This window comes from Pristiophorus japonicus, chromosome 9 (assembly GCF_044704955.1).
Source record: "Pristiophorus japonicus isolate sPriJap1 chromosome 9, sPriJap1.hap1, whole genome shotgun sequence".
Lineage (NCBI taxonomy): Eukaryota > Metazoa > Chordata > Chondrichthyes > Pristiophoridae > Pristiophorus > Pristiophorus japonicus.
The window spans coordinates 28,203,938-28,215,962 of NC_091985.1; positions in this window are offsets into that span (position 1 = coordinate 28,203,938).

Sequence of the window (12,025 nt, forward strand, 5' to 3'; positions counted from 1 at the left end):
CTTCACCCTCACTCAACACATGTCCCTTCGTGGTCGCCATTCTGTAAGGGGAGCTTGGGGTGTGGGTTCGAATCCACACTCCCCTTGGGTTCTGTACGTGCGATTTTTAAGGGTGGGTGAGTAATGAAGCACCAGACACAGTGGATAAGAGAACAAAATGGCTAATGTTGTTTATTTAGAATAGCAAACACAAAGATAGAGGGCATAGGAATTGGTCATAAAATGGCAGTAATGGCAAAATCTCATTCAACAATCCAAAAAATCTCGCAACAGGGAAGGGGAAAACAAGAGGTTAAAATATCCCACTCACACACAACCACACCTCCCACTCCCACCCTTCCTACCAATTCCTATCCTAAATTGAGTCTGTGAGGGGGTTTGGGCTATATTCACAATTCTATCAACTCCGGGGTTCTGGGGGCACTTATTTCAGCTCGGGGTCCCTCTGGGGTGGGTTTTACGTTGTTCGGTTTTCCTCCTCAATGTTGCGTCGGTTTCTTCTATCTGCCTCTCGGTTATCGTCAGACTACAGCTGTGAATCCAGGTTATTGAACCAGGTGTCCAGGTCTGCACAGCTCTGCGTGCCCCAGCCTGATGCTTCAGCTATTCTCACCCTGTCCAGTGTGTTCAGGGCTAACAGCAGCACCTGCTGCCACTTACTAACCAGGAGGTTGGCTCGTGGGTTTTTAGTCTCAACCAAAATCAAAGTTTGCAAAACTCTCTCAGCTCCTCTCCCCCCCCAGCAGCCAGCAGCCCTTCCAAGAACTGACCCCAAACTGTTTTTCCTACTGCTCCAGCTGCATTCCCCCTCCAGCAGCCGGCAGCCTTTTCTCCACACACTTTTTCCAACCTCTGTTCTCCCAGTCTTTCTCCACCCACTTCTGCAAGTCTTTTCACACAACTGTTTTTCTCCACCTTTCTGCAAGTTTTCCTCTCCACACCTTTCCTCCCCTGTGAACTCTGCCCACAACTGTTTACTGGTGGTTCTGTGTCCTATATTTGTATTCAATTCAGTTCTGGTCTTTTCGCGCTCAAACCCAGTGGGTGGTCCATTGTGTAAGTTTGGGCGGGGAGATAGCTTTGAATATTTAATCGGAAGATGTCACAGGTACATGCAGGTGTCAGGACAAGGGTATTGTTATGGGGCACATTGGTGCCTGAAAGTCTGTAGGTCCTTTGTTATAGTCCTGGGAGTCAGTGGGCCATTCCTGCAGTGATCCCAGGGCCATTATCCATTGTCCATATTAATTAGGTCGATGATGGCCCACATTCATAGTTTGATTTGGGGGGAAGTCATTGTCAAACTGGGCCGGGGAGTCCTTATTGGTTGAAGATTTCCCCGCTTCAGGCCTGACTCGACCCCTGATTGGCCTGCCAGAATGCACTTTCCCCCCATTGGCCAGTGCCTCTGTCTCGCTTGTGAGCCAGACTCCACAATGTCTGTACCTGCCCACACGTTTTCCCAGCCTGCTTTTACTTGGCCAAAAATGTTCATTTAGTGTATGGAACGATCCCATGTTAGCTTTCTTGTCCTGAGGGTGTTTCAAATGCGGCAGTGGATTTTCTAGCCTTACACTCCCCCATTAAAACACTCTATCTCAGAGTGTTTTCAGAATGTGGAGCAAAACCTTTTCCCTCTCACAGAGCCAATCTTCCCCAAATCTTACCTACATCCACGATAAACATTAAAATACATCAATGGTATACATACATTTGGAATCAATACAATACTGAAAATGTAAAATCTCAACCAATACCCTTCACCAAAATCATAATTGCACATAATATCACACATCATAGTATTACACTGGGTTTTTGTTGTTGTAGGGTGAAGTAATATTTCTGGGATTTTGTCCTGCTTTGAACAGATCTGTCAGGTGCTCTGGTAAAAAAAATGGAATGTGGTATCCGAAATGTGCTACATAATTGTCCATGCCATTAATCATTGATGCCCCGGTGTTGAAACCGGTAAAAACATTATTCCAGATCCCTCTTCTGTGTCTTTTCGGTTTAATGTTGTCTCTGGGTTGTAGACGGTACAGCAAAGTCTTATTCAAGTAGCCAAAATTGAGCTCGTAGAATGTCCTGAACATTTCTCGAAGGAGAGCCTGGTAGAGGCGTTCTGTCTCGTTTGGGCACCACTCAGGTAGGTGCACCTCGGTAAGGTTTAGGATGACGGAGGCCACGGCTTAGTGGACCCCCTGGTATAGCAGCTTGTCCGTGGGAACCAAAACCAAACTGTTCTCTGGTCCCTGGGTGGTGGTGGGGCATCTGTCCGTGTCAGTTGGTTCGGTCAGGGCTGTGAGCAGGGGCTGTCTGGGGTGTGCGCTTAACTCGGTGGCGTGGATGGAGCTGAAGTGGCTTACTATGCATGCGACCATGCTCCGGTCCCATCCCATCCCCTCCCCTTCATCCCGCCACTGTTGGGAGAACGCTATGGAGATGCCGGCCGGGCATATCTTCTCTGATCCCCACATGCACACCTACACTCCCAACTCCGCCTCCCACCATTTATCCCAACACACACTCACTCCCCCCCCCCGGGTGCCCGTGATGGTCCGGTAGGTGCTGTTGTCCAGTCTCTCCCAAACTGCTGTCGGGTTTCTCATGTCCTTGCTCAGCTTCCTGAACCACCACCACCTTCCCACCGGGATGTGCCCCTTACAGGTCAGGCGAACCCTCTTTCCAACCACTACCCTAACCCAGGATGCGGTCACCTCAATGCTGGGGCAGGAGACTGATGCTTCCCCATATGTGACCCCGGGGTGGCTGGAGTATCTAGTGGAATTGGACCCCAACCACTCTGGCCACCTTCCCCTATGGGTGATGGTCGGTGTCTGCCCCCCTGAGCATCCAAAAATAATGGCTTCCTCAGTCTCTTCCCCGGTAGCCGATGCACATTCTGATGTAGGTGCACATGAGCCGGATTTTCCTCATCTACGGTTCCTCTTCTGAAAGACAAAATCTCATTTGGTTTAAAGACCCTGAGGCCCCTGGCTCGTCCCTCCCCCATTTTCCCCTCTGTCTGCACCTCACAGTTCCCCTGCACAGTTTAAACTGTGTGTGCTTATTTTTGCTGTGGAAGTCCAGGCATTTCAACTAATTGGTCTAACCGCAAAGGCAACAAACCCTTAAAAAAACACACAACCTTACATAAAAGAGGAGGTGAGAAAGAGTCAAGAGGTTTCAGGCTCCCCCATCCTATTGGCTCAAAAGCCTCACTGTTATACTCCTTATATTGCAGAGGCCACCTGAGCCCCACTGCACTAGAGAAAACTCTATATATATCTGTACACACCTACTGCTCTCCTTTTTAACCTGCTTGCCACCCTTCCCGGGTGGCTGTGCTCATCTCTGGGATGCTCCTTGGTTTTCCTTTTATGCGGGGGAATGTAGGGGGGAGACCACCTCTCCTTTGGCCTCTTGGGCCAGACCGACCTCCGCGGCCCCTCTGTCTCCCCTGCCAAGGTGTCCCCCGAGCTTCGGGTGGTGCTTACTGGGCTGGTACAGCCCCTCACCCCCTCCAGGGATGGCTCACTGCCCTCGGAGCAACGGAAATTCCCCCGGCAGGCTCCTCACTGCCGGGGACTCCCGTACCCTCTGGGGCCTTTGGGTTGTACAAGGGTTCCACCCGAAACCACTCGCAGCTGATACTCTCACAGCGTTTCCTCAGTTCTTCGAAGGACCACTCACTACTGGGACCCGCCGCCACCCTCCTGCAGGCTCTGGGCTGTCTGCACCAAAAGCTAGGCTAGCCCCGACAGGCTCCTCACTGTCGGCGGCCCCTGTCTCCCATACAACCCCTTCCCCGTCAGGAGACCTTGGCTGTGGGGTCACGTCCAGTGACTGGCTGCCTGCCCTGAGCGGCCCTTTTCCCCTAGTACCTCTCGGGAAAGTAGAACGGGCTGCTAGGGACGATGGCACCCTTGGCTGCGGAGTCTGACCAGATCTCCTAACGGGTGGAGGTGAGTCCTCGTCCCATATGTAAGGTGGGAATCCCCCTTCCTGTGGGTCCCAAATCTGTGGGTAGTTTGTACCTGCGAAGCAACTCAGGAAAGAGACTGGGGATTCGCCACCGAGGTGGCTGGAGAGGTTGCCCCTGGTTTTGATGGGGATCCGGAGGCCAGCCAGTCGAAAAGCACGGGGTATTCCCCATACGAGCTCATGACTGGAAGAGCCATGCGAAGCCCCACCCATGTACTTGCCCCGGTCCTGACGGAAGCTCAGGTAATTGAGGTGAATAGGGACCGCCTTACCAAGAGTCTGTTGGAGCACCGCAAGCAGATTCACTGTCAGGCGGCCACTAACAGGGGGAAGCAGCATCAGTCCAATCGATTGCTGCTGGAACCGAGCAAACACCACGAGTGGCAGGTGGGGAACCAGGTCATGGTCCGCAACTTTGCCAGGGTGGGAGTCTTTGAGCCTTGTGGTGGGATCGATGGGGCTGCAGTGGTGGGCTGGGGGCCTGGGCTTCCCATCGGGATTATCCCTTTCCCACGAGGTTTTGCCTTGTTGGGGTTAAACAGTTTACATTGGTTAATGTGAAACCATTTAACCAGGCGGGGCATCTTGACCGCATATACCATGGGGCTTGCCTTGTCGACAATGCTGTAAGGTCCCATGCATAGTGGCTCAAAGACTCCCACCCTGGAAAAGTTGCGGACCATGACCTGGTTCCCCACCTGCCACTCGTGGTGTTTGCTCAATTCCAGCAGCAATCGATTGGACTGATGCTGCTTCCCCCTGTTAGTGGCCGCCTGCCAGTGAATCTGCTTGCGGTGCTCCAACAGACTCTTGGGAAAGCGGTCCCTATTCACCTCAATTACCTGAGCTTCCGTCAGGACCGGGGCAAGTACATAGGTGGGGGTTCGCATGGGTCTTCCAGTCATGAGCTTGTATGGGGACTACCCCATGCTTTTCGACTGGCTGGCCTGGATCCCCATCAAAACCAGGGGTAACCTCTCCACCCAGCTCTGCGGCGAATCCCCAGTCTCTTTCCTGAGTTTTTCTTTCTCCTATTCAGACGCTCCACTAGCCCCGAGGACTGTGGGTTGTAGGTGACGTGCCACTTCCCCTAAATCCCCAGCACCTTAAGGGTTGCCTGCATGACCTGTCCCATGAAGTGGCTCCCCTGGAGAACACCTCCCTAACCAATATCCTGCCGGTCCCTGCTGCTGTGGCTGTTCGGCAAGGGAAGGCTTCAACCCACTTTGTGAAAGTGTCCACCAAAACCAGGCAGTACCAGTATCCTCCCTTAGCCACAGGTAGGGGCCCTATGTAATCGATTTGTATGGATTGCCATGGTCCCTCTACCCTCCTTGCGTGTCCTAGAGACACCTTTCTTTTCTGGGGATCTGGATTATTGGTTGCACAGACACGACAGTTCGCGCAAAATTCCCGGAGCTGGGGCCACCACCCGACCTGTTCCACCCGTTGCCAGGTGACCGGTCCGGGGTGTCCAGCTCCAGGGCCTGCGTGGGCCAGCTGGAGGAACTCCCTCTGGTGCTGCTGGGGCACTATCCACTGCTCTCCTTTAAACAACATCTTCTCCCTAACATGGATGTCTGTGCCTCCGTACGGTCCTTCGACCTTTTCTCCCGCAGTCAGCTTGTCCATGCCGGACTTGAGGATGGGATCTCGTGCCTGTACCTGCTGGAGGTCCGGGGCCAAAGCCATCCCTGCGCTCCCTTGTGTCCCCTGTCCGACCCGGATAGCTGTTATGGGGCTTGCCTCGAGCGGGTTCCACTTGGTTCCTGTTCAGGCTCCCTCTTTGGCCAGCTGATCTGCCTTTTGGTTCCCTGCAGCCCCGGGCTCATGTTTGTAATGGGCCTTTACTTTGTGAATACAAATGTCTGCCCCGGTCCCTACTGCCTGCATGATGTGCTGCAGTCGGGGTTTTGTGGCCAGGGGCTTACCGTCTGTAGATGTATACCCGCGACAGGACCTGATGGCTAGGTACTCCGTGCAGGCATTGCAGGTGAACATACTATCTGAAAAGATAGCATAGGGCCGTGGGAATTCGTCGGGGTGGGTGACTACATACATGACTGCCGACAGTTCAGCATGCTGGGCGCTCATGGTGGTTGGGAGCTTTATGGCCCTGGCAATGCCTGCCTGGGGATCATAACTCCCGCACCCTGTGAGCCTTTCCCCCGCCACCACCGTGCTGGACCCGTCAACATAGATCTCCCGGCCGTGGGGATGGATCCTCGCCCGGAGCTCTATGTCCACGTCCCAGACCTCCTCAACGGAGCAACGGTGGGCTTTCCCGGGGTACAGCATGTTGGCTGCCAGTCGGGGCTCACACATCCCTTTTACTCTCAAATCCATCTGTGAGAGCAGGAGGGTCCAGAGAGCAAGGCATGCGCTGCTCACTGTCCCATCCTTAATTCTCCCATCCAGCAGCATCTGAGTGGGGGTGTGATGAGTGAGGAGGGTGATTGGGGACACTCCTGGAAACACCTGCGACCGCTTCACAGCCCAGTGGGTGGCCAGCAGATGCCTTTCACAGTTTGAGTAACCCCTCTCAACCTCAGTGAGGACCCTGGAGGAGTAGACCACCGGTCTCAGCTGGCCGTGCCGCTATTGCATTAGCACAGCACTTAAGCTATACCCTCTGGCTGCTATCTCCAGGAAAATTCCTTGCCCTCATCTACCGCTCCCAGGGCCGGAGCCTTCTGCAGGTCTCCCTTGAGGCGAGTAAACGCTGCATCGCAGTCCTCATCCCACTCCCACTCCACGCCTTTGCGCAGGAGCCGGAGTCGGGGGGGCTGCAATGCCTGCGTAATCCTCAATGAAGTCCCTGCAGTAACCGGTCAGACCCAGGAACGACCTCACCCCTGTAACTGTAGTCGGAGCCAGTAACTCCTGAACTGCCCTCCTCTGAGCCTCATCAATGGCTCTCTCCCCTGCCCGCACAGTCAGCCCCAGGAATTTTACCTCTGTCCGGCCGATCCGTGCCTTCTTAGGGTTTACTTTAAAACCCTCCTCGTGCAGCAGTCCCAACAGCTCTGCCAGCAGGGGGCCGTGCTCTTCCTCCGAATCGGAGAATAGCAGCAGGTCGTCCACATACTGGACTAACTGTCTGGGTCTGCTGAACTCTTTCAGGCAGTTGGCCATACACTGATGAAAAATGCTCGGACGGTTGTGGAAGCCCTGGGGAAGACAGTTCCAGGTATACTGCTGTCCTTTGAATGTTAAGGCGAATTTGTACTGGTCCTCCCACCGCAGCGGGATGGACCAGAACCCATTCGAGATGTCCAGCACCGTAAAGACGGCTGCGGACGCGGGGATGGCTGTGACTAGGTTGGCTACGGCTGCCACTGTGGGCGCACAGGCAGGGATATTTTTATTGAGGACTCGGTAGTCCACTGTGGCCCTCCAAGAATTGTCCATTTCCTAACCGGCCAAAGTGGAGAGTTCACATGTGTGGCTATTGGTCTCAACACTCCCTGTCTGACTAGAGGTCCCAATGCGACCTCTAGGTCTGCCTCAGCCTCCCTGGGAAAATTATACTGCTTCTGGAGCTTAGACATGGGGTCCCCATCTACTCTGACCTCGACCCCATTTACCTGTCCACAGTCGTGCTTATGCCTGGCAAATATTGCCAGGTTGGCCCACACAAAAGCCTGATAGATCATCGGGGTGCCGTCGACCAGAGCGCCGAGGTCATATCCCTCCTTCGGCTTTACAGTGCAGAGGGAACACTTCCCCTGCTTCCCCTGGATGACTGCTGTACCTTTCCCCTCCCCGGTGTCAGCTGTGCCCCACAGACAGTGGTTCCTCAGGTTGACCAGAATTTCTAGCCGTTGAGGAAATCTGCCCCTAGGATGCCTTTACCCACGTCCTCCCACGGCAGAAGGACACACTTCCGCATGGTGTGGAGGGTGCCTATCTGTATCTTTAGTGGTTTGGAGAAGAAGCCCTCGTGTTCTTCTCCAGTGAAGCTGGTTAGGCAGTAGGGGATCCCACTGGATAGGGGCAAGGTGGTCGGGTCGTTTACATGAACCAGAGTGTACGAGGCCCCTGTGTCCAGCAGATACTCCCCCCGGACCCCCTCAACCCCCATCATGACACGTGGTCTGCTCCACGCATCATAGGTGACCGGGCAGAGGTACACGGGTTCCTCGGGGTCTAGTCATTGGGGGGGTGTTGATCTGGGCCTGAGGGACTTCTCCCCCGGTCACGGCTGCAACCTTCCCAGTCTGGGTAAAGAATGCCTGCAGAGCCGCGAGGAGACCCTCGAGTGGGGCGGCAGGCTGGGCACAGCTGGTTTGGGAGGGCTTGCGGCCGCGGGGACTAGGGCTGAGGTTGGGACCTGTGGACCTCTCTTTTCCTGCCTCGGATCCTGGCATTCCCTCCTCATGTGCCCTGTCTTCCCGCACCCGTAGCAAACCACCTCTCTGCCTGCCTGCCAATTCCCTTCTTGCCTCCACTTTCTCTTATCAGAGCCGGGGCGGATCTCACACACCTTCCCCTTGGTGGGTTTCTCCGCATCCCCCCCACCGATTCAGCCATTGCGAAAAGAGAGGGTCAGCTGTCTCAGCACCGTCTCCTCTGTGGCTTGGGGGTCTCTGAAATCGAAGCACAGGTTGGCCTGGGCGCGCAACTCAGGTAGGCTGTTTGCCACCAGTGCACGCAGCCAGCGACCACGTCGGTGTGCATCCAGCTGGGTTCGGTCCAAATTCCCCCCACTGGCTTCCTCATACACTGGCCACAGTCAATCAGCGAACACCTGGGGGGTCTCCCTGGGTCTCTGGACAGTGGCGTGTACCCGGTCGAACGGACAGCCGTCGTTCAACCCCATGGCCTCCAGGATATTCTCCCAGAGAGCAGCCACTGTTCGCTGACCCCTCTTACTCTCAGCAGAGAGAGCCTGACACAGGGCTGGGTCCAGTGAGAACAGGAGTAGTTTGCTCCGTTCGGCCTCATCGCAGTCATTTATGTCTCCTACCTGCTCTACTTCCATAAAGTGGACAGAGGGGTCTCCTTTTCGGGTAAGTTTATTCACATGGGCCACCATCTGCCGCAGCTGGGTCGCACTGTGGGGAACCACGTACTGGTTCTGTAGGGGACCCTCAGTCTGACCCACTGTGGGTGGTCCGAATCTACTCTGCCTGATGGGGCACATTGGGGCTGGTCCCAGAGGTTTAGATTCCAGCATTTCACCCTGCCTCTCCTCCGGGATCCCCAATAGAGCTGTGGGAGAGGCCCTGTAGGATTCTTCCTCCCTACAGTCTGTTTCACTATGCTCCCCCTTCCGTACCTCGGCTGGGCTGATAAGGCACACCACTCCTTTACTGGGTGCCTTGCTTTCAGCCCAGCCAAGGGCTTTTGCCTCAGCTCGGGACAGAGCTTTGGTGTTGGGCCGGGTGGGGATTCGAGTCTCGGGCACTTCCAGAGCTTTTGCTCCGGCTAGAACAAGGGCTGCTTTGGCTTCAGCCAGAGCCAGGGTGAGCCGGTCAAAGGAACAATGATCCGCCTCTGCCCTGCTGTAGCACGCCTGAAGCGCAGCCTGTAGCTGGAGAGTCTTACCCTCCCCCAGCCTTCCCTGGTTCTGAGCTGGGCAAGTTCCTCCTGCAATCCCCTGATGTGACTTTTTCCCTCAGTTACCTGGGACTGAAGGTACTCCCTGTGGTTGCGATAGCTTTCTCTATCTCTCTCTCGTTCCTGCCTCTTCCCCTTTAAATCCTGATCCAGCTTTTCCCTTTCTTTGCTGGTCTTTACTAGCTCCTCTCTCTGCTCAGCTAACTCTGTCTGCAAGACGTCTACTTGCCTGTTCAAAACCTGCATTTGCTTCTGAAAGCAAATCAGCCACACTGCCTTTTCCACTGATTGTTTATGATCTTTACTCTGGGTCCACCTGGCGGCTGCGTCCTCAGCCCGTTCAGCCCTCAGCATCGCCTGCACCCACTTTCTTGAGCAGTTTATCCTTGCTGTTACATACTTAGCAATCCTACCTTCCATTTTATACTCCTCTTCACCAAGACTGAGTGTCTCTTCATCCTCACTCAACACATGTCCCTTCGTGGTCGCCATTCTGTAAGGGGAGCTTGGGGTGTGGGTTCGAATCCACACTCCCCTTGGGTTCTGTACGTGCGATTTTTAAGGGTGGGTGAGTAATGAAGCACCAGACACAGTGGATAAGAGAACAAAATGGCTAATGTTGTTTATTTAGAATAGCAAACACAAAGATAGAGGGCATAGGAAGAGGTCATAAAATGGCAGTAATGGCAAAATCTCATTCAACAATCCAAAAAATCTCGCAACAGGGAAGGGGAAAACAAGAGGTTAAAATATCCCACTCACACACAACCACACCTCCCACTCCCACCCTTCCTACCAATTCCTCTCCTAAATTGAGTCTGTGAGGGGGTTTGGGCTATATTCACAATTCTATCAACTCCGGGGTTCTGGGGGCACTTATTTCAGCTCGGGGTCCCTCTGGGGTGGGTTTTACGTTGTTGTTCGGTTTTCCTCCTCAATGTTGCGTCGGTTTCTTCTATCTGCCTCTCGGTTATCGTCAGACTACAGCTGTGAATCCAGGTTATTGAACCAGGTGTCCAGGTCTGCACAGCTCTGCGTGCCCCAGCCTGATGCTTCAGCTATTCTCACCCTGTCCAGTGTGTTCAGGGCTAACAGCAGCACCTGCTGCCACTTACTAACCAGGAGGTTGGCTCGTGGGTTTTTAGTCTCAACCAAAATCAAAGTTTGCAAAACTCTCTCAGCTCCTCTCCCACCCCAGCAGCCAGCAGCCCTTCCAAGAACTGACCCCAAACTGTTTTTCCTACTGCTCCAGCTGCATTCCCCTTCCAGCAGCCGGCAGCCTTTTCTCCACACACTTTTTCCAACCTCTGTTCTCCCAGTTCTTCTCCACCCACTTCTGCAAGTCTTTTCACACAACTGTTTTTCTCCACCTTTCTGCAAGTTTTCCTCTCCACACCTTTCCTCCCCTGTGAACTCTGCCCACAACTGTTTACTGGTGGTTCTGTGTCCTATATTTGTATTCAATTCAGTTCTGGTCTTTTCGCGCTCAAACCCAGTGGGTGGTCCATTGTGTAAGTTTGGGCGGGGAGATAGCTTTGAATATTTAATCGGAAGATGTCAAGGTACACGCAGGTGTCAGGACAAGGGTATTGTTATGGGGCACATTGGTGCCTGAAAGTCTGTAGGTCCTTTGTTATAGTCCTGGGAGTCAGTGGGCCATTCCTGCAGTGATCCCAGGGCCATTGTCCATTGTCCATATTAATTAGGTCGATGATGGCCCACATTCATAGTTTGATTTGGGGGGAAGTCATTTTCAAACTGGGCCGGGGAGTCCTTATTGGTTGAAGATTTCCCTGCTTCAGGCCCGACTCGACCCCTGATTGGCCTGCCAGAATGCACTTTCCCCCCATTGGCCAGTGCCTCTGTCTCGCTTGTGAGCCAGACTCCACAATGTCTGTATCTGCCCACACGTTTTCCCAGCCTGCTTTTACTTGGCCAAAAATGTTCATTTAGTGTATGGAATGATCCCATGTTAGCTTTCTTGTCCTTAGGGGCCGTGGATTTTCGACCCTTACAGCTTCCGTCCGGGTTATACGTAGGGACGTCATGAGCCAGATGGCGAGGCCATACCCTTTGTCTCCCAGTAGCCAGCTCTGCCCTTCTGGCTGCTGCTCAAACATGGGAGATATGGCGCTGTCGCGTAGGATGAACGCATCATGGGTGCTGTCAGGGTATCTTGCATCGACTGACATGATGTGATGCATGTCGTCACACATGAGCTGCACATTAATGGAGTAGAAGCCTTTTCTATTCCTGTACATCTCGGAATCCTGCAAAGATGCTCGCAAGGCGATGTGGGTACAATGCAGCCCTGTACCTTTGGGAAGCCAGCAATCCTTGGGAAGCCCACAGCCCTGCCATGGATTGCTTGGGCAATCATGGGGAACTTGATGAAGTCATTCCTCCGCGCATACCGTGCAGCCGTGTCCTGGTGAATGGAGACACGTGTTGCATGTTGAGAGATGGCGCACAGATCTCC